Source organism: Mustela erminea, chromosome 13 (assembly GCF_009829155.1).
Source record: "Mustela erminea isolate mMusErm1 chromosome 13, mMusErm1.Pri, whole genome shotgun sequence".
In the NCBI taxonomy this organism is placed as follows: domain Eukaryota; kingdom Metazoa; phylum Chordata; class Mammalia; order Carnivora; family Mustelidae; genus Mustela; species Mustela erminea.
In genome coordinates this window covers 3,032,506-3,053,075 of record NC_045626.1, presented here as the reverse complement: position 1 = coordinate 3,053,075, position 20,570 = coordinate 3,032,506, and the positions used below count along the sequence as shown (strand labels likewise).

At 43.4% G+C, this 20,570-nt stretch overlaps 1 long non-coding RNA gene across 2 annotated transcripts in view; it reads right to left on the bottom strand.

The window, feature by feature from the left end:
- Positions 1–2,120: 2,120 nt before the first annotated feature.
- LOC116572324 overlaps positions 2,121–20,570 on the bottom strand; it is a 29,773-nt gene continuing 11,323 nt past the window's right edge. Inside the window, exon 4 of one of the 2 annotated variants that reach the window (XR_004278228.1) lies at positions 2,121–2,313. This is a non-coding gene — a long non-coding RNA (uncharacterized LOC116572324). Of the gene's footprint in view, positions 2,314–15,678; positions 16,836–20,570 lie in introns of those variants that run through there. The other variant, XR_004278226.1, reaches the window with a different exon arrangement.

Below are 20,570 nucleotides of genomic sequence, written 5' to 3'. Positions count from 1 at the left end.
ACCTAGCCTATCCAGTGACTCAACAAAACCATTGTAAGCGTGGGCTTAAGCATTAAAGGGAATGAAATGTGTCAGTGTAAAGCTCATCTCATCAGAGACCCTTGATTTCTTGACTTAACAAATCGCATCAACTAGTTGAGGTCAGTAATAGGACCATGAATTATTAGAATAACAGGTATTGCTTATGTTAATTGTGTTCCTGTTGTGTGCCCAGCATCATGCTGGTCACCCCACACACACTGCCTTGTTTTATCCTCATAGTAAACCCGTCAAGTAAACACTGCTCTTGTTCCATTACAGGGAGAGGGGAATGGAGGCAAGAGGGTTGACTTGCCTGTGCCATAATCGGGCAGCTAGCAGACAGCAGCTCTGGGTGGGACAGTCTGGCCTCCAGCAGAAAGCTCTGGGCTATCAGTTGAGTAAACGGAGGAAGGGCAAAGCGAAGTGCATATAAACAGATTCCACAATTTCATGAAAGAGAAGACAGCATTTCCTGTCTTATTTCTGATACTTCCTCTGCTAAAGCCACTGAACTCATATTAGCACTGTAGGATACCTTCCGGGATCTTCAGACTCCTTTCATTGGGTCTTAACTGGTCTCTCGGGGTCCACAATGATAAATGCACAGGAATAAAAAAGGTAGGCTGTCGAAGGCCAAAAATTATTTGAAGCTCCTCTTATTCAAAGGCACAACTTCTCTTGAGAAGCCTTTACCATGCTGGGTAGAGGCTGTGACGAGACCACAGAAGGGAGAGAGACAGCCAGTCTGTCCAGCAGTGGCCCCCAGGCATACAAGAGTGGCTGCGACGGATCATCCAGCCCCGTCGGAGGCATCCACGGCCTGGTCTCACGAACCACACGGCCAACCCAGGAAGCACAGGAACACTGTCATCGCGGCTCTAAGCTGTCGTTTGGTGAGATTTGTTATTCAGCAGTACCGATACAATGAAGTTGAAGTCTTTTATTAAACCCAACAAAACCCTAGAAAATTCAGTTTAGGGAATTCTGCTAGATTAAGTATAGGAAATAGCCCCGGTGACCTCAAAGGGATTTTTTTTAAATCCCATTTGCTAAATCTAATTATTCCATCATTGATTTTAGAAATAATAAGAGGTAATTTTTCCATCAATTGGTCAAAACTCAATTTCATTTATCATTGGGAGATAAAAGGGAGTCTATTCTCTTACTTGACTCTATTTTGTTCATTTTCTGAGTAGCCGAATAGCATTACATGCAAAGTACCTATTGGGAAATAATTCTATACTTAATGTTAGAGCCTGTTAGACCTCACATGCTTAGGCAGGTCACGCTGGGTCAATTATTGGTCATTTCTGAGAACTATCTTCTTATGTGCTGCAGGAAGTGTCACCAGAGATTTACCGTCGTCATATCGAGCCAATAACCTGGCGTGGAGGAGCTCTGTCTTTTGGAAAGGATATAAAAGTAAAGACCTGAGCGCTCAGTGACATGAAAGAGCTCATGGCATTCTGAGTTGATCCTAGCATCCTGGATGAATTCCAGTCGCAATAACGGCGCCCACTCGGGCTTTTGTTACAAGCATTAAGGCATCCACTCCTTTGTTCTGTTTCATTCTTGTCTAACTCACCCCCCACACACACACACCCTGCCCTGTCTTGCCAACTGATTTTTATACCGCTTAGTGATCAGATACTGCTTCGACAAGGGGGTCCCCAAACTTTGTTCTGGAAAGGGGCAGACATAAATATTTTAGGCTTTGCAGACCAAGGGGCAAAATTAAAGACATCATCTAGGTGTTTACATACCCAAAGAGAAGACAAATGTCCACAAATCTTCTGATGAAATTCAGAATGTAACAATAATAATAATAAAGTACAATGGTTTAGGTGTATGGCTAAAGAAAAACAGGGGATTCTTCTGTGGTGTTACACTTCACATACTTGGTGTTCAGAGTTAACCTTCTCTGTGATCAAACCGATTGCAAGCATTCATCTGGAAAATCTTTCTTAGCTTGCGGGTCCCCCCAAAATAGTTAAGGAGCTGGACTGAGCCACTAGGCTGTAGTTTCCCCCAGGCTGGCTTAGGCAATGGCTCTCTCTATACTCACGTAGGAAACAGGCTTCCACACACACCAGACTGGGTCAGTGGGTCACGGATACCACAAGTGTGTCCAGCAGGACTGGGAGGCAGGATTGGGGAGAAAGGTGTGCTTGGGTTCCACTGACGGCCATGTGGGATCAACCTTGGTGCCACTGTTTTGAAGATCCAGCTTATCCATGGCTCTTTCTGGTTGCATGGAACATCCTTTTATGAGAATTCTGCCGTGATGTGGCACTATGGAAAGGAGAGAATTTTTCTTTTTTCTTTTTTTTTTTTTGTGGTGCTTTTTCTGTTTATCTGTTTTGAGAATTTTTCTTTTTTTAAAAAAACATTTTATTTCTTTATTTGAGAGAAAAAGTGAGAGACAGTATGAGAGGGGAGAAGGTCAGAGGGAGAAGCAGACTCCCTGCAGAACAAGGAGCCCAATGCGGGACTCGATCCCAGGACTCCAGGATCATGACCTGAGCCAAAGGCAGTCGCTCAACCAACTGAGCCACCCAGGCATCCAAGAATTTTTCTTATAAGATAATTTAACTCACCCAAGGATGAACAATTTTACTCCCTGCCCTACTGGGGCAGCTGACCTGCCTGTTCTCCTGCAGGCATCCTGCGTGGCCAGACTACAGTGAATACCCAGGGTCCTCTGCATTTAGGCACCCATCATCCTCTTGTCTTGTTTTTCAGTAGGCTTGCAAGATTTATTATGAGCATTTTTTTTTAAATTTTTAACAGTTTATTGGTAAAATGCCTTGGGGAAACAGTTTTAAAACAATTTTTAAAGGTCGCTTATCTTGAAACATACAAATATTATGGCTTGATATTTCTGTCTAACTGAAACTGATTTGAATTATTTTATAGTTAAATATACATTGACTCTTTTTTTTCTTATATATTTGCTTGTATTTATTATGTCATACTGGATTTTTGTTTCCTTTAATAGATGTATACTCATTACTTGAGTTTTATAATTTTTCAATTAGTGTGTTTTCTTTTATTTTTTTTTTTTTACACTTGTACCTTTTTTTTAACATTTATTTTCAGTGTAACAGTATTCATTGTTTTTGCACCACACCCAGTGCTCTGTGCAATCTGTGCCCTCACCAATACCCACCACCTTGTCCCCCAACCTCCCACATGGACCTTTATTTTGCATGTCATTCATGCCCCTGCACCAGAGTAACTGAATTGTTTTGAGCCTCGTGGTTTACACCCTTGCTCAGGACAAAATTTATGTCAGGCCAACCTACAGGACGCTGGCGTGATTTGCCTCTGGAAGTCATGAGTTCCTCTCCCTCAACATACCCGTGTGTAGTCTAGCCAACCTAGACAAGCCACTGGTGTGCCTTTTGCTTAGAATGAGGATTGGGACTTTCCAATCTTCCAACTTTTCAGTCCTGTGATTCAATGAATCTGAAGTCAAAATACTGAGTTTGAGTATCACATGACCACCAATCGTATCACCCTGGAACCAACTAGTTAAAAATACATATTTACATAGGGGAAGAGAGACTGCTATGACTAAAAAAACACCATGCAACACATTTATAACATAGTCTCTGTATTAATCTGAAGCTTCTTCAAAGCATTCAACTCTTGTCAATCACCTACACAGGCATGTGTGTCAGCACTTGGTAACCTACAAGGACCTTGTTCGTACCATGCAGTTACCAACTGCGAAATATTTTTCATCAATTTTTTATATTTTAAAATGCTACCACATTGTTGTCTAAACGGTAGATAAAATCTGAGTCCTAACTTGTAAAAGCATAACCATTGTTATGTTCCCTCTCTCTTCTTCTTCTTCTTCTTCTTTATTTTTTTTTTTTGCATGTTATTATTTTAAATTTCTATTTAAATTTTAGTTCACATACAGGGCAACGTTGGCTTCAGGAGTGGAATTCAGTGATTCACTACTTCCATGCAACACCCAGTGCACATCGCAGCAAGGGCCTTCCTTAATACCCAGCCCCCACCTAGCCCAGCCCCACCCACGTCCCATCAACCTCAGTTCCTCCTCTACAGTTAAGAGTCTCTTGTGGTTTGTTTCCCTCTAACCATCCCCCTCCCCATATGTTCATCTATTTAGTTTCTTAAATTCCGTAGATGAGTGAAATCAAATGCTACCAATGCTTTTCATAGAGCTTCTAGCCTGGGATAGAATTTAGACCATCCAATAGGAACTCTTTATCTGTATAAAATATTCTTTTAGCGCAGGTACCTACCATCCCTGGGTTGATAACACCAGAAGCCCTCCAGCTGCACAATGTCTGCCTTGAAAGTCAGATGTCCTGAAAGACAGATTCTGTCGGTCCTTACTTATGTCTTGAAGCACAGAAGAACTCTTGAGGGAGCTGCCCTGAACCATACCTGAGCCCGCAGGCAGGAGCCTGCAGATGAATGCAGGTGTGTGCCTCCCGGGCCTTGCCTGAGGGAAGTTGTAGGAACTCAATGCAAATGAGAGCTGCTTCTGGGGAGCAGAAAGCAACCTTCAGGAACCTCAGAGGCAGACATGTGTTTGAGGACAGCACTTAAACCTGGTCAGACCAATGCACTACGGAACATTTCAATCCACCGGCTGGTAAAATCGACTTCCGTTTTTAACCTGCGCACCACAGTGAGAAGGAGATGGGAAACAAGTGACTGTGCCCTTGAGTTAGCTTAAAAAACAACTTCAAAAATTTTAGAATTTTAATTTAAGGAAAAGCATAGTTCAGTATCAGACCTTAGATCTATGCTGTTGATTTTTTTAATTGATTTATAATTTACATCATAATAGTCACTCTTTTTTAGTGTAGGAGTTTGCAAGTCTTAACAAATGACAGTCCCTCAGCCACTTTCACAACAAAGATATTGGAGAACATCTCTATGCCGCACCTCTGGTCAGCCCCCTGCCCCTACCACCAGCCCCTGGCAGCCCCTGAGCTGTGTTCTCTCTTGATGGGTTTGCCTTTTCCAGAATGCCGTACAAATAAAATCATACAGTGTGTAGACTTTTGAGCCTGGCTTCCTTTCCTGAGTGTATAACTCGCTTGAGTTTCATCCACACGTTTGTGTGCTTCCTTCCCTTTTATAAGGGAAATTATGCATTTATTTATGTGCATTATTTTGTTGTGATGAGAACAAATAACACGAGATCCAGCCATCTGACAGATTCCGCAGTGCACCGTACAACACTCTTAACAGCAAGCACGGTGCAGTCTGGAAGGTCTCTAGAACTGGCTTGTCTTGCAAAACTGGAGCTTTATACTCCCTGAATTGCAGTTCCGTGTTCCCTCTTCCCAGCCCCTGGCATCTGCCATTTTGCTTTTCTGTCTTTATGATTTTGACCACTTTAAGTATTCCACATAAGTGGACTCAAACAGTATTTGTCCTTTTGTGACTGTTTCTGTCATTAGAATAATGCCCCAGTGCGTCCATGTTTGTTGCATAGGACAGGATTTCCTTCTTTTTTTAAGACCGAAGAACATCCCATTGAATATATTTACCGTATGTCTTGTATCCATTCATCTGTTGTTTGTACATCGTGCCTACTGTGAATAAGGCTTCAGGGAACATGGGAGAACAGGTATCTTTTCAAGACCCTGATTTTAATTCTTTTGAATAATCATCCAAGAGTGGAATTGCTGGATCCTATAAAGTACTATCTTTGACTCTTTGAAGAGCTTCCAATTTCCTATGGCACTTAGATCATCCTACATTCCCACCAACAGTGTATAAGGGTTCTAATTTCTCTACATGTTTGACAATGCTCATTTTGTTTATATATAATGTATAAATAAAAGCCACCCTAACCTGTGTGAAATGACATGTCACTGCGGATTTGACTTAGTCATAATGAGCATCTCAACATCTCATCATATACTTGTTGGCCATTTGTGTATGTTCTTTAGAGAAATACCTATTCAATTCCTTTGCCCATTTTAAAGTAGGAGTCTTTTTTTTTTTCCTGTTGGGTTATAGAAGTTCCTTGTGGATATTAACTCCTTATCAGGTTATGTGATTTGGAAATATTTTCTCCCATTCATCTGTGATGTTGTGTGTGTTATAGTGCCTTCCTTTTTATCACTGAGTGGTATTCTTCTGAACAGTTATATCGCAGTTCATTTAATCCATTTGCCGATTGAAAGACATGTGGGTTGTTTCACATTTGGGTAGATAAATAAAGCAGTCATAAATATTAGAGTACAACTTTTTGTAAGAACATAAATTTCCTTTTCTCCTGGGTAAACACCTAGAAGGGGATTGCTGAATCATACAGTAAATATATGTTTAACTTCTGGAGAAACTTTGCAGTTTATTTTCCAGTCAACACAGGTTAAGGATATGTTGTCTTTCTTTTAAGAGCAAAGAGTAGAGATCCCTTCTGCTCTTCACAGAAACAGTGACTGGAAACTGTTCATGGAAAAGTAGAGTCCAAATTGTAAATTTCATTTGGTCCAGTCTCTGCATTTTTCAGAACAAGGAGACTGAAGAGCAGAGAGATGGAGCATATCCATGCATGTGCAAGGAAGAAGGGATGGAACCAGACAGAGAAACTGGACCTCAGGGTTCGGGTCCCCTTTGCTGGCTACCTACTGTAGGCTCTATGTGGAGTCTTCTGTGAATTAGAGGCAGGGGAGGAAAATCTATTTAAGGAAAGTATGCCCTATATTTTAAGGAATAAGTAGGGTGTCAGAGTGGAAAGATCCAGATAAATTATTTACATTAATCAAATTCATTGAGAATGGACTCTACCCCCCAATTTCTTTTAGTCCAATTACTTAATACCTAAATAACTGCATTTTACTCAATCTCTCTTTTCTAGAGAAGAGCTAATCTCAGCACTAATACATTTGTTTTTATCCTGATTATTAGTAAAATCCTACATATGAAAATCTGAAATTTATAGTTATCAAAGCTTACTGTAGTAGCTACTGACACAGAGCTTTACCAAGTTCCTAATTTTGTTAGGAGTCCATTCACTTGATTCAAGTGCCTCTTGTTAACTAAATTCACAGTTAGTGCAGAGAAATTTTCTAATAAACATCTGAGATTAAAGTACCATTGCTGACAGCAAAATTACAATTTGTAGTCTAAAGATGCATTCAATTATGATCACTCAGAGAGAAAAAATAAAGAAAAAAAACCAAAACACAAAAAACCACATACACCAAGGAAAAGCAAGGTCTTCAAAAGTAATTCAAATCTTAATCCAATAATCTATTTTTAATTATCCACATTACGGTCATTTACAGGGTGATCATTTCAGAGTCTCAAATATCCAATCTTTTGGCCCAAAGCCGTGGGGGTAATTGCTTTATAACTGGGTGAGAATCTATCATCTATGTCTGGTCTAGACTCAGCAAGAGTATTTGTAACCGACATTTAAACTGCGTTTCTGGATGGGATTCAATCTGCCTGAACACTTCCTACTAATATTGCTTATTTCATCTAATACCTTCACAAAGTGTTTAAAATAGTCTTACACAGTGGACAAGTACTTGTTTCCTTAGATCTATAATCTGGTCATGTGGTTTTGTTTTTTTTTTTTTAATTTTTTTTTTTAATTTATTTGACAGACAGAGATCACAGGTAGACAGAGAGGCAGGCAGAGAGAGAGGAAGGAAAGCAGGCTCCCTGCTGAGCAGAGAGCCCGATGCGGGGCTTGATCCCAGAACCCTGGGATCATGACCCAAGCCGAAAGCAGAGGCTTTAACCCACTGAGCCACCCAGGCGCCCCTGGTCATGTGGTTTTGAGGAGAATCTAGGAAACAGCCAATACATCTACTGCTGCGGGTGTCCCAGAAATCCTAAATATCCAATTCCATGTAAGGGAATCCCTGCTTTGCTGAATAGACTATGACCATACACCCTAACTTGACCAAACTCTGTTGATCTACCTTCCTATCTTGTACCTTCATCCGTCGTCCTGCTTCTAGCACTCAGGTGCTATTCCAATTATTCTGGAATATTCCCCTAGCAGTCAGAACCCCAAGTTTAAAAATTCCCAGTTGCCCTGTACAATAAAGACAGGCTGGGACTTTCTCAAGTGCCTTAGGGAAGAGTAAAGGAGGACAGAAGAGAATGAATGTATGCCAGTGAGGGGTAAGTTAAAATTCTTCTGTGCCCAGCTTACCCCCTGGGCTGGCAAGTTTAGTTTCATTCACATGGCTTCCTCAAGGGAAAAAGAGTTCCACCCAGGAAATTTCTGTTCCTCTTTTCCTTCTTGAACCCAAACACTCTTTAAATTTTTTTCAGTTTGCACTTGCAACCTGAGGAACATGCCTCTATTGCCAACCCCAGAAGGCAGGCACACCCAACTCTGGTCAGGCCAGACTCTACCCACTGTTGCTCTGATGGTGAGTGGCCCCGATCGAAGTAGGCTGTATCTTCTAACATACCTGAGCTTTGTAACGATGGTGAAATCTACTCAAAGGAAGTCCACACATTTGGAAATAGGAGGGAAGACCACCAGAGTTTAGGAGGCCCAGCTTGGGAGAGGAGTCATGTGCTTTTCATTCCAGAGGCAGGCTGTGAGCACAGTCCAGTGGGAACCTGTGTAGCTCAGAGTTCTCTCTTCCAGGCCCTGAAAGATGGAGATGAATGAGCACAGGCACAGGCCCGCAGAGGTCCCCTGTTATGGAAGTCTCTAGAAGTTGCTCACGCATATGGCAGACAAGCTTATGTTTGCCGTCCAACTCGTGTCAGCTGGTCTGCAGCTCCTGGGCTTCCCTGGTCTCCTTGCTTCAGACACCCAGCTCACAGGTTTCCCCAAATGAAATGCTCCCCCCAGGAGGCCACCTTTCAGACCCAGCAGCTCCTTTTTCTCAAACACCTATGGGCATATTGTGGTGATGCTTGGAGGATGCAGTTCTCCATGGCGATGGGTCCTAGACGTGCATCTCCCAGGCTGGGATGCTGACACCAAATGTGCCCTGGGTCAGTCAGCCACAGTGGGGACAACAGGATCCCTCTATCTTCCCTACATCCCTACCATTCTGTCTTTGGTGCTCTCCACTCTTGGCTTATGAAGCCATCCAGAGCCACACAAGGGCTCCACGCAGATGCTCTTAGGGGTGGCAGTGCCACCAGGACCCAGTGCTGGCAAAGCAAGGACACCATGTTCCTTGGCCATGAAGTTTAATGTTCCATCACAGAGATTCAGGAAGAAATAGCTCTCAGAAGCCAAGGCATGTCCCACAGTGGTGTGGCACAATCCTTCTTTCCAGAATTCTGCTATAAGTCAGGGACACTCTTCGCACAGTTACACGACTGTGCCCTTGGAAATGTTGTAAATGATCCCTGGTAGCATAACTCTGAATATGCTATCACCACATGTTCTTTATAATCATTAGGCTGAAAATAAGTGGTTCCAAACTCTGGCAAATACAGCATTTTGATACCCGTTGCCTTGCATCTGAGAATTCAAGCTTGATCACAATGCGCTACTTCCAATGGGAAATAATGGAGCGGAACTCTCAGCCGGGGAACTTTCTCCTCCATATGGTTCAGAAGTTCCCTGGGATGTGTAATCCTACTGGGAGTGCCATCTGTGTAGACTCCACACAGGCCTGAGCCGAGGCAAGCTCTTCCCTGCTAACTTAGCCCCAGATTTCATTCTACCACAAATACATTCACACAAAAGGCAAGATTCTCTTCTGCCTGTCTTCTTGGCCATTCACACATATAGGGGCAGGTTATGTGGGGTGTCTCTTTTCTGGGTAAGGAACGGAACTTGCCCACCCCAGAAAGATAGCCTGGAGGCATCCATGGCTCCCCGAGAACCCACGCCAGTGATCCTCTCTCCAAGCCTGAGTAGTTTCACGGAGAGGATCATCACATACATGTTCCGCGGAGAGTGAAACTGTCTCATCTCACCTATCAGAGGTCCCAGAGAGGTCCTTACTCATCTCTGGGGTCCCTCAGGGCCCAGCACAGGAAATTAGATGAGATTCCTCATTGCAAACAAAAGATGGACATAAGCAGAAAATGTATTGAGAGGATGTTAGGCAATTGAGGAAAACAATGGCTAGGGCTCAAAGCAGAGGCTACTGTTTTAGAAATAGTACCCCAAGTAAGCTGTGTGCTAGACCGGTGAGAAGCCGTATCTGCTAACACTGAGCCCTCAAGGGTACATCCCACACCAGGGTGTTATCTCCATGTGCTGGGTCTTCACGCAGGCAGACAACTGCCTCCCCTTGAAGCTGCTGTCCTGGTGCCCACCTGCTTGTGCCTCTGGCTTTGAATCAAGGTCCAGTGAAAGTGAGTCTGACTGCTGGAGACTACGTGCATATTGAGTCCCAAGAGCAAGGAAGGCTGGGAAAGTCAACCACTAGCATTTTCTGTACCTAAAGAGGAGATACTTTTTGTACCTTACCAAAACTTACAAAGCAAGGTTCAAATGCTGGGCAGATAAAACGATTTATAAATGCCCATTACACATCAGTACATCCTAAACTGCCATTCCTGTGTAGGAACTGAATAAACTAATGAGAGAGAAATTAAGAATGAGTGTGCCAGTATTGGGGCTAGTCTTTGGGAAGGATTCAATTCATTCATGCTACCTCTCTAGATGAAATTCTCTTCCTAATTAACCATTTGAAGAGTTCCAGAAATACCAAGACTTTCCAGTCTGTGAGACCACTGTCAGGGCTACAACTCCTGATCTTTCAGAAACAGAACAAACCTCAGACTTTCTGTTTCCTGGCAGATAGATTGAAAATCATCGTCCTACATGAGCCACTGGTTGCCATGCTGTATGTTCTCCTCGGTCGGCCAGGTGTTGTACTCGGAACGGCGTTTCAAGCTCTTCAAACAGCATGCTAAAAGAATTATCCTGGGAATTAGCAAATCCATAGAGAGAATAGATGCCAGGAAGGGAAAGCTAATCTATTGTATACCTTCCAGTCCATGTGTCTCTGTGTCTCTATTAGTCTGTGAATGCGTGTGAGAGAAAGAAGATATCATGCTTCTGATCAGATTTTCTGACTGAAAACCCAACTATGCTAAGACAAGTTACATAGAGCTTCTGTTTACTCAAATGTTCTTTGGCTGGACCAAGCCTATCTGATAATTTATACAGTCATCTGCTCAGCTTTGACTGCATAGACCAACCCTATGAAAATGCTGACAGAAACCTTTCATGCCAGAGCTTAACTGGCAATATATGCATAGAAATTTTTCTACTCATGAAAGCTACACAATTTTAGAAAATTCCACTCTAAAAAATTTAAGAATTTTATAAATGGGTAGTATGTGTTGAGAAATGTTTTATAACCTATGAAAATGACTAAGAGATGAGCTCTACTTTAGAAAAACTCACTACTTAGTGGTGAATAAGAATAGGGTGTGATGTATCACACCGTTCATGAACATCGCTTTAAATGCTATTTGGTAATACCGGAAACAAAGTGACAGAAACCTAAAAAGTGACCCCCCCCAAAAAAAAAATGGCCCTAGAATGTATTTATTTTAAAACCAAAAATACTTAAATAAACATATTGGAATAAAGAAACAGACTAGTTATAATGCATGAAAAGCCTACAAAATAACCAAATAATAAGTGGAAAGCAAAAAAAAAAGAACATTTGCTCAATTCTAGAGCTTTCTATATGACTCTCTGACCCCAGCAAGTCCAGCTACCTCCTCTGATGGGAAATGGTTCAGATCAACTGTATGATCATAGCTTGGATCACCTGTTTCCAGAGTTTGAAAAGACTTTGGTTCATCACCCCTTTCATCAGAGATGTTAAAGAGAGCACAAGAACTCTTGCTCCTACTTAAAATTAAGGGCTTTAAAGCAATGTGACCAACAATACATAACTAAGTGTAATGAAACACATTGAAGTTGAAACTGGTCATATAACTTCAAATACGATTCTGATATTGTGACAACATCCCACACTAAAGGTGGGGGTGCTGGGCAACAGTGAGATAGGGTGAAAAACAAAAGGAAAATAATCAAGTTCAAGTGAGGAGATCTGTAGGTCTCATCTACCAACAATATTGTATTGCTATGTTTAAGAAATAGAGTAGAAAATGTTGCTATCTGTAGCACCGGTCTGACTGGCCAACAGAGATTAGTGATAGCCCCTTAATTCAAATGTGAATAATTCTTAAATTGGCCCAAGACTAATCTGAGAAAGAATCCAGAGAAAAGAGGAATCACAGGGATGTCATTGTTAAAATACATATCAGACAGTTACCCTTTCACTAGGAAGGTAAGAAGGCTTTTCTGATTAAGGAACCTAGAATTTCTCTGTTTTAGACATCACTTTCTGCCTCCTCCCCCTTGTCTTCTACGGGGTAATTCACATGCATTCTTCAAAATCCAAATCAGACATCCCTTCCCCAAGAGTGTTCTCAGAGCCCTGCGGACTGCCCTGGGTAACGCCTCTCCACTCTCCGTAGCTCCCCTCTGGCTATCACAGCTCCGTATGCGTAGGGTTGTACCGTTCTCTGACCTGCTTTCACCCGTGAGTGGCCAGTGCCATGCACAGAGGGCTTCCGAAACACATTCACTGAGTCAGTGAACACATTCACTGAGTCAGTGAATGAATGAGTAAACAGTGTATGAAGCTGAGGGACCAGGGGCTGAATACCTGCCTTGTGTTCACCTTTACACCCTGAGGAGACACCCGGCGCCCAGAGGTGAAGTTCACATTCAGCGCCAGACAACCTGAAGGTAGAAGACAACTGTCGTTGACTGAATGCCGACGCCTGTGAGGCACCTGTCGACTGTAGGTTTTCCCATTTTCCCTGTGAAAGGCCTAGTGTGACCGGCGTGGTCAGTCCCTTCTTACAGGTGAGGAAAGCAAACCCAGCAAGGCCTACCCGGGCTTAGAGTCTCTTCTTGGTTCAATGCAGAGTCTCTTTAATTAATGACGTGAACATCCATTCTTCTCAAAACGAGGTAGTATGTAAATGCAAAGACGATAGTTTTCCACCTCAGTACAATTATCAAGCATTCTTAGAGTTTAGATTAAGCACATTATGTCCTTGACAGTCTAACGCAGTTGGACTTTTGGCAAAAACGAATTACGGAGCTCAGGCGCTCAAGGAAAACAGGACCTGGCGGACTAGCTGCGCTGCTGCTCCGGGAAGACCAGAAGAGCCACAAGTGTTCTTGTACAGCAGCTTTGCTGCCAGACCCGGAAATGTGTGACGTCATGTGTTACTTGCAATGTTGGTGACTACACAAATGTTTTTAAAACTCCTTTGACTTTTTAAAGTTTTTTAAAAAATTCCTTTGACTTTTGCTCCAGATGTAATTTCTGCAGTTTAATTTCTAGTAGAGAAAAGCTTTACGCTATACTTCGCTAGGAATTTTTTTTCCTCTTGGAATTGTTTTTTAATTCATCACTTCCATCCTGAATTACTGTTAATTCTCTTCGTACATGCTTTCCTAGATGGCTCAATATAACCTTTATGCTTGGGGATCTTAAAGTCCAACAGAATTGGGTTTTAATTCCTGTCCCACCAGTTTAAATTATACATTGGGGCAGAGTATGCAATTCTCTAAGCCTTGATCGTTGTTGTAGTTAAAACTGGTAATAAGATCACCTACTCTACAAAGTCATTATAAGGTTTAAGTAAAATGCTGAATATACGTCAATACTTCTCACAAAGCCTAGTGCTAGAAAGAACTCGGTAAAAGTATTAATTCAATCTCTTCTCGTTCTAATTCATTTTACATATAGCTGTCATGTTTAAACCTCCCGATGTATAAAACAATTCACGTTATATCTTGAAACAGAAACATTGTTGGCTTCATAGTGAAGAAACTTCCAACACCTTACTTTAAAATTCAAGGCTCTCCTCCTTTGACTATCCCCCAGATACCCCACATTCCTCTTAGAATGAGCGAAGTATTAATTCTTCCACATAACTTAATTTTCTGATTCTTTGTTCTTATTTTTTTGCAGCTCAAAATATTCAAGTTTGCATTTTTCAAACTCCACTTTAAGAACAATTCTTTTATATTCTTATGTATTCATATTTTGTTTTTCCTTAAGGGACAAGCCATTCCTTCAGAGACGGTGAACACGAAGCATGCTTGAAATGTCACAGGTCTCAACACTCCTTCATCTCCAGACAGAAATGAAGAATTTCTCTTTAAGGAAGAGGCACTAGATTTCTTTCTAGATCGACTCGTGGGTACTGGTCTTCCCTGGTTCTTGGGAAGGGTCTGTTAGCATGGAACTTCTGGGGACCCACCCATGATCATCACCCAAAACGCCCGAAAACCTTACATTTAAATCTCCTAATTAGAAAACACTTAACGTTATCTGGGAAGTTTTCTTTCACCATGCATCTGCCTGACCCTTCTGGCGGCAGGATGGTGCCATGACCAAGCGGGGAAAGCCCCTCCTCAGAGTACTCCTGCCACCCTCCGCAGGCCCAGAGCCCGAGCCCTCCCCCACTGTTCGCGGGGCGGGAAGCACGTGGGATTGCATGTTACTGCGATCGCTGTCTAATTACTCAGTTGACACCCCTTTCCAGCAAACACTTTCTCCCCGTGCTGGGCGAATATTAGACCCCTGCTTAAGGAGGAGTGGCAGAGTCGAGAACAAAGAAAACCGTCTCAGCCTACTTCATCCCTCCATAAAGTCTTGCCCTGGGCTTTGAGGAGCAACAATTTTGGCTTCGGTTAAACACTACAGATCTTTAGATCACTCTAGTTTCTCAACATGCCAGAACATTTACCACTTGCATGAATGATCCTGCATTTAAACTCATGGAAGGATTTTGTACTAAGATTTCTCTACAGACTTGATGACTTTAGGTTTGGTGACTTGGCAACTTTGCAAATCTCCATTTCTCTTCCCACCTGCTTTATTTATCTCTACTGAGTAGCCCTATGCATTATTCAAAGGGTGAATTTCAGTGAATACATCGAATGTATATATTGTCACTTTTTTTTTTTTTTTGGTCTTTCAAAAAGCTGTTTGAGGATAAGAACGTGTGCATTTGGAAGGAGGAGGGAAAGCTTATTACAATCTTTAGCGATTCTGAATCTTTTTTCCACGATTCACTGTGGTCCAAAGAGAGAGCATGCTCAGTGCTGCTTGAGACATTTTGTGCCACCTGGTGGCATTTGCTTGGAAGGGAATTATCAGGGGTCTGAATTATCGCCCAGCTTGATCATCACCTGAGGCATTTCTCAGTGCTCAATATTATCAGGCTAAGTGTAGATTCCCCACTGTGTCAGGCAATTTAACTGCACTAGGCCCATAATAAAGTTTTTTTTTTTTTATGTGAAAATTAGTCTTTAACGAAAGAGACCTATTTTGTTAGCTGCTGGGTAAATTCAGGTAACGCAATGACATCCACACTTTGGGTCATTCTATTCTACTCTGGTTAATACACAGAGATTACTGCCAACCTTCTGCAGGCACCACACAGATGTTAACACTGCTTTCCATTAGTTAGAGACAAAAGTAATTGTAATTAACCTTTTTTCCTTACCCTCACCCCCAGGAAGTCAAAACAATCTGATAATGTCATATTTAGCAATTAGTGATGTAACTGTTTACTCAAGCAGAGGTTTTTTTCACCAAACATAAAAAGGATTTTAAAAACACATGTACTGAAGCGATAACTGATTTGGGTCGTTGAAAGTCTCTTTCCTGAGACACTCAGACCAACGCCGGTGAAAGCCATCTGGCTGCAGGCGCCGCATCGAAGCCTCCCTCCCAAGCGGGCGCCATAGCAGCGTCGGGCCGGCCGTCCACGCAGCTCGTCCCGTGTCCTCGCCTTTGTCCTCCTCCTCGCAACCATTAACCCACGCGCGGGGTCCTACGACGCGGGGTGACTCAGCACCACAGAATCCAGGATCCCAACTCCCATTTGGTCATGCAGTAGTCCTACATACCGTGAGCTCTATCAGGAAGACACAGCAATTTCTCTCCAAAGAAAGGCTGCATGAAACCGAGGACATCACTCATTTTTCACAAAACAGAAAGGTCAAACGAACAAGAAAATGCAACAATCCAGAAAAATCCCCAAACTTCCCTATTCGGTCATAAAAAACAAAAATAAAATCCCACCTTATTTGAAAGTAGAAATGGATAAATAGGCAAAGGGCCATCTTTTTGCAAATACTGCCACCGAATTCCAAGGAGCATGAATGTATGTCTTGCCTTCTCAACTCCATGGTAAATTTTGGGTAGCAAGATTGAGTGAACCTCATTACACCAATTTAAGTGTGTTGTCCTTTCTGTCCAACAGTGGTGCACCTGAAGGTGCCTTTCTGTTGCCGATGCTGTTCTAGTTTGTTCTAATTTACTTGTTTTCATCTATGCCTGAGTATCCGTTGCCAGAAGTTCCTTCTACATTTACTCAAGTGAAGACATTTCCTTTGGCCCACAACTAGAGCGACTATTTGCACCGCTTGTAACTTTTGACATTTCTATCTCTTAGATTCATGTTTGCTGGCTTCTCTTGCACTCAAAGAACCACCCAGCTCTGATTGCTCTGTGCCAGGCAGGTCCCAGCAGTGCCCAATCATGCTGCCTTCTGCTGGAAGTTGTTCTTCTCCAGTCCCCGGAGGGATTCCTGCCCTCCACCCTGTTCGCAGCTGCCCCGTTAAAGCTCGTCACACTGCAGCTGCTTAAGTGTCCTTTTGTCATCGAATATCTATTTTCCATAAATATCCATGGCAGCAACATCACTGCAGTGTTTGTAGATGGGCTATGTTCCATGGCTCGGTCTTATAGACTTGAAAAATAAGGAACAGGAACCGGGGTCTTAGCTCAGAATCACTGCTCGGACTTCATCTGAAAAGTGAGATATGATGGTATCACTGAAGGGACAGAAAAAAGAGGTGATTAGATCAAGAATTTTTAAACAAGGGGCGTATGAAAAAATGTGTGGAAGTTGCTGTGTAGAAATCTGTGTGATTTGAGGTGAGTCTGTGAAGTTTTCTGAAAGTCAACATTCTTCCCCGGGGCAAAGTAAAAGAAAAACAAACAAACAAACAAACAAAACAAAGAGCTCAAACAAAGAGCTTTTGTAGAATCATTGTAAAAATTGGAAACAAACTGTAGAGCTGAAGTAGCCCAACCCCTGATCCAAAACGGGAGCTGAGAGCAAACACCGTCTGTCTTGCTGTTATTAAATAATTACCGTGAATATTCTAAGGCAGAGAAAATCATCACTTCCTTCAAAACCTGTGAAACGGAAGGAACATACTGGACCCGAGCGAATGTGGCAAGGGGACCAAGAGCAAGCCTACAGCGGAAGCCACGAGGCGTCCGGCGGTTCTCAGCTCGTCTTAAAGTTACTACCAAGAGGGATGCGTGGAAGCCGGAGGTCCCTGAGCCGCCACGCTGACTCGGCAGGGACCTGCCTCCGAGAAGCGTCATTTAAGATTCATGTTAATGTGGGTAGTTCTTTGAACTTTCCTCGTGCTCAGGCAGGCCACTTATCAAATGCTGATATTTTATTATTCCTAATGTTTTATCATTCTATATCCCTTAATGTGAACAGGGAAAATCAAACGCCTTGTCTGGTTATTCATACGAACCAGGTCCTGATGGAAGAGGAGTTTAATTCATCGCTTCCAGTATCAGTCGGCAGAACAGGCCTGTGGGCCCAGTACAGCCCGCTGCCCATTTTTATAAATAAAGTTTTATTGGAACACAGCCACAGCCATTCACTTCCATATTGTCTACGGCAGCTTCATGTGGCAATGGTAGAATTGAGTTGTTGTGGCAGAAGCCGTATAGCCCACAAAACCTAAAGTACTTCTGGACATTAAAAAAAAAAGTTTGCTGGTCCCTGGGCTAGAATCAGAATAAAATCCATCAGCAAAAACAAGGAACACGATAGTAAAACCACAGCTTTTCAGACACTTCCTTGAAGTATTTTGGGGCATGGTTGCTTGTTTTAGAAGACAAGACAGGTGACTCTTTGGACTTGATCTTTTCTATTTGCTTTTCAAGGAAGAGGCAGTTGCCAGGAGTCAGATTGTATCGGAAGTGATCATAAAAAGATTAAACGTATGGTTTCAAAGAGAGGAATTCCGTTTGGGGGGAAAGCATTTCAACACGTCTTAAAAGTGGCTAAAAAGCCTTTAGCTGGACTAAAGCCTCAGAGACGTGAGGCAACAGAGTTCAGGTGTTTACCATCGCTCTTCTAGAAATAGAACAACAAATCTGAATAACGCAGTGCGAGAAAATACAGTCACGTGTCCCCCAGATAATGGGGTTTTGAAAACCACGATGCCCCACATGGCTATGAGGGGTTTTACCAAACCCGGATCCCCACCAGGACTCAAGATGTCCAAAGACGGACAAACTTCAGAGAAGTGAAACGAAAAGTTCATAAAGAGAAGAATCCTTCACCGCAGAAGACAAGAGAAGCAAAAATACGTCACCCCCAGAAGGACAGGAGAAACGGAGTGTTAAGAACACGTGGAGGAAATGTATGGAGGGTTTTTGTTGTTGTTGCTGTTGTTTTTCCGTATGGAAAGTTATTTTCAAGCGACTGCATGGACCTTTCCTACCCTGTTAACTGGCCCACAGCGAGGACGCCCAGGAAAACCTGCCTTTCTCAAGGTCATGGGCTCTGCAACCCCCACTGCCCTCATGCCCTAATTTTCAATGTAGTCCCAGGCTTGTGCAGAGAGGGTGTCCTGGGTCTGGAGGAGAAAGGCAGACAGGTGCGTGTCTATGGTATTTCCATGCACAGCTTTGCGACGCCTCATGGTCATGCGGACCAACGAATCACTGTGTAGCTGTCTTGCTCACCAGCACCAAGAATCCCCACGTCCGCAGGCCCTGAAGCTCACATCCTAAGGGACACGGGGTCACCCTCCAGAGGAGGTTGCTGTGGGAACAGCAATGGAGTGAAAAGTATGGGAAACTACCAAGTAGGTTTGGGTTTTTTTCCTTACTTGCAAACTGTACGTCTGCTGTTTTTCCTTTCTTTAAAAAAAAATCAAAAGAACACAAGACAGTGATTAAAAATCAAATGGCTGCAAAAGTGTCACACTCCTGCTATGTTAGCGCTCAAACTACTGGGGCTTCCGCTGGCTCGTGGGTAGAACTTGTGACTCCGGACCACAGTGCTGTAAGTTTGAGCCTCACACTGTGTGCGGAGATTACCTAAAATCTTTAGGGACACCTGGGTGGCTCAGTGGGTTAAGCATCTGCCTTCTGCTCAGGTCACGACCCGGGAGTCCTGAAACCAAGCCCCTCAGCGGGAAGCCTGCTTCTCCGTCTCCGTCCGCTGCTCGCCGCGCTTGTGCTCCCTCCCGCGCTCTCTCTCTCTCATGTCAAATAAATAAAAACTAATTTTTTTAAAAAAAATCTAACGGTTGACTAAAATGTCAACCGTTCTTTTTCCTGAGTGGTGGGATCTGGTTGCCTTTTTTTCCATAATGTGCATATTTCCTAAATGAATGTATGCTCCTCCCATTCCTAGAAAAAGTGTAACCGATGCTCTCGGTGCTTAAGCTGTCCTCCTGCCTCCTTGTGGCCAGTGCTCCTGAAGAGCCAGGGAGGTCCAGCTATGGAATCTTCCAAAAAGGAAGGATCTGTTTCTCCCGTGCTTGAGTAGAGCGTGCACCCAGGGCCTTCTGACAACCCCACAACACACCCCAAATCCCCGCTGTGATGGACATTTTGTACAAAGTCACATCTAATTCCCCCCTGCGTATGCTCATGAGATTTGCTGAAAGTCACACCTCTGCCTTCAGTTCCTGTACTGACCATTCAACATTCCCCTTCAACAGCAACTCTAATGACAAAAGTCGTCGCTGCACCTGTGTCCTTTGGAAGGATGGTTTACCTACTTACCACGACACATGTTAATCATGATACATACAGGAGTTCCTCAGCCGTAAACTCTCCCAGGAGCCAAGGATGTGCATTTCCTTGCAGCCGTCCACAGACCCTGCTGCAAGCGCTGATGCCCCAGGTACTGAGGAGGGCAGAACCGCTACAGAGCGCTGCTCTCTCTCCTCACACCACCCAGTGTTTAGCAGAACCGATGACACTAGGGCCATAGCCCCAAAGGGTCGGTTGTCTTGGAAAAGCCATTTCGAGTAAGTAACAATGTAAAAGATGATAAACGTGGTGATGGGTCACCTCTGTGGTTGTCATGTCACGTTACTCCCAACACTTTCTCTTTAAGATTTTATTTCTTTATTTGAGAGAGTGGGTGAGAGAGAGAGCATGGGCAGGAGGAGGCGGAGGGGGAAGCAGGCTCCCCGCTGGCCAGACCCGGACGTGGGGCGCGATCCCGGGACACCGCGATCATGACCTGAGCTGAAGGCAGATGCTTAACCAGCTGAACCTCCCAGGCGCCCCTTCCCAACACATTCTCTTCAATTTTCTGGGAGATCATTTTAGCTTATCGCCGCCCCGACTTAGACCTCTCCCACTTTCTTCGCTGAACCTCTCTGAGCTGCGTCTGGGGCTCCATGCACCGGACACCTTCTCCTGCCCTGTAAACCCTGCAGCCTTCTCTGTCCCGGTCGTATCTGCACAAATGGAGTTTCTCGGGCT